The sequence below is a fragment of the Limulus polyphemus genome, unplaced genomic scaffold (assembly GCF_000517525.1).
Source record: "Limulus polyphemus unplaced genomic scaffold, Limulus_polyphemus-2.1.2 Scaffold4991, whole genome shotgun sequence".
NCBI classification, from domain to species: domain Eukaryota; kingdom Metazoa; phylum Arthropoda; class Merostomata; order Xiphosura; family Limulidae; genus Limulus; species Limulus polyphemus.
The window spans coordinates 29841-32699 of record NW_013670601.1 but is presented as its reverse complement, the minus strand read 5'-3'; positions in this window follow the sequence as shown (position 1 = coordinate 32699).

Genomic DNA, 2859 nt, shown 5'->3' with positions numbered 1-2859 from the left:
GTTCCAGATGAAATATAACTGAACTAAACCAGTCAGCCAAAATCTCTTTCACCAGAATTAATATTCGTTCTGTCACTACCCTAAATATCAATACATCTTCTAATCAATTGTGGATAAATACAACTGTCAACAAGAAATATGCATATATTGTGTGGGGCAGCTGCAAACTGTGAACCACTGGGATGCTTTATCACCCCACACAAGTCAAGCTACCTGGGTTAGTTGTCATCACAGTAAAGCAAAAATAAGTAACCTCAATGAAACAAACCCTATTCAACTGAAAGTCACCCAGTCTACCTTCTGTGTTGGAGGAAAACAACACCCTCACTACACATAGAGAGATTATACACTGTTCAGTTCATGGCAGTCTTTTCATAAAATAATATGTCACTTTTTCAGCGAGAACTGCTACTTTTCTGATAAGATACACAATTTTCACTCAGGAGATCAAAAAGCAAAAAAATGCAACACCCTCTTATTTGTTGCTTTCACTACCAAACAACTATTCTAGCAGCAACACGAATGGTAATTGTATAGTAAAGTATATACATGGTATCTTACTTTATCATCTGAAGATATGGAAGACAAGGGCTGCTAAGCTCTTTCAGTTGGCAGTATTTGGACTACCTGAATATCCTAGCTGGTACAGAAGTGGTAATTATAATAAGATGTGAATACATGGTATTCTACTTCACCACCCAGGGGTCTGAAAGCAGGAGTAGTTAAGCCCTTTCAGTCTTTTGTAGCATGACAAAATGACTGTCCTAGCTGGAGTGACAGTTAATCCTAGCCATAACTATCACGAGATCATCAGCAGTGATTTGGTCAACCACCAGAGATGTTTAGCACCTCAACCACTGGAGCTTCCTAGCACCTCTTCAGATGCTTCCTCACATAACTTATTGAACACAGCCAGATAGGGAGTTTAATTTATATCTTCTTCATAAGCTGGGCTGAGATGCTATATAAATGGTTCATCACCCTCAGACTCATTGGCCTTAAACTCTTAATCCTAGCCAAGTCAGGGCATGAAAGGGTCGTCCATAACATATGGCTACAGTTTATCCATATTCTGGGAATAGGTACTGTAAACCACCTAGGCAGTCAAAGTCTATGGAAGGGATGGTCCAGGGAGGGGAATATATAAGTATGGGAATATATGGGTATATATACACGTGTGTGTGTGTGTGTGTGATCATAGAGGGTAGAAGAAATAAACAAGACAGGAAAAAAAGGCAGAAAGTCAATGGTACAAATGAGTTATGTTCAAGATCATGCAAAATCTCATAAAGAAAAAAAGTCTAGCAAAGGAGTAGGGCGAGGAGGACAGAAGAAAAGAAAGAAACAGAACATAGTGGAGAGATCAGTGGAAGAAACACCTCCGATACAGGTACCAGAAAAGGAAGAAGGTCCTGGACAGGACCACCTATCAACTAACTCAGGAGGAGATGGACAAACCAGTGACAAACAGTAAGGTAAAAAAGAAGCAGAAAGGTAGTTCACAGAATGGAAGTCCAGATAAAAAGGAGTGGTGAAAAGATCAATAGCAAAAGACCCACCATCAATGTTGATAGACAAAGACAGTGGAAGGGCGAGAAGAACGTTGGAAAAATGCCACACAAGTAGGAAGCCCAGTCTGATGAGCACCAGAATGGGTAAAGTCCCTCTGTGAGGATGGAGGGAAGGGATCCCCCAAAGATGAAGGGATACAGGAGGGTGATGCAATAAAGAGGGAAAATTGGGGAGAGAAAAAGTGAGTCCCAGGTTTCAAAGAAAAGTAGACCAAGGCAGAGCTGGTCAATTAAGACCATAAGAGAGGGAGTCCAGAGCAGAAAAGGATGGTGAGTGCATCCAAGAGGGATGTGTCCAACCAATGGGATAAGTCTCATGAAAGACTAGGGGTGTAGAGACCACTCATTGATAAAATGCACACTGGCCAAGAAAGAACTGCCACCAAGATAAATAAATAAAATAAATAGATAAATAAATAAATTAAATATCGGCATATTTCTAAACACTAAATCCAGAGTACAATTCAACTATTAAAAGTTAAATTATTTAATGCGGCTATGGAATATTTCAAATGCTCATAACCTAATGCAGAATATTAAACTTATCAAAGTTTATAAAAAGGCTTGACCTTAGGTTGTACAATAACATTATAAGTTTATTTATCGATAGTATTAAGTACAGTAAAGTTTAGTACTAGCTAAACTAAAGTAAAAAAAAACAAAAACATACACATGTTACAGTGTTAAATTATCTCTTTATCGACCTTAGGCCTAACATAAATTAAAGTTTTACAAAGTAAGTCAGTGGTGGGATTCAGCCGGTTCGCACCGGTTCGTGCGAACCTGTTCTTAGAATTTAATGACCTCCACGAACCGGTTGTTAACAATCATATGTATAGGCTTAATAATAACGTTACAACTTACAAGTACGCGTGTTTACAACGCAACTTTACTTGCAGGCTAGGCGGACTAGGTCTACTAAATCTCTGATGAATCATTTGCCAGCAGGTAAGTGTTTTTTTTATACAGATTCTTATGATCTTATCTAAATTATTATTATTACATCTAACTTAGTTATATCTTCTACTATAGGCCAAGCGTCCTAGGCCTACGTGTGAGTGCAAATCTGTGCTGAATTATTAGCCAGCGGGTGAACGCTTTTTCTACAGATTTTTATCTAAATAATTACGTTAATCTATTATTATTATACCTAAGGTTAGATCATCTATATACATAGCTCTAGGCCCCTAGATCTATATAATTAATATACCTTATACAGCTATGTAAATTGAAATGTTATGCTAATGTTGCGTCATCGAGTCACATGACTACAGTGACGCAACGTTTC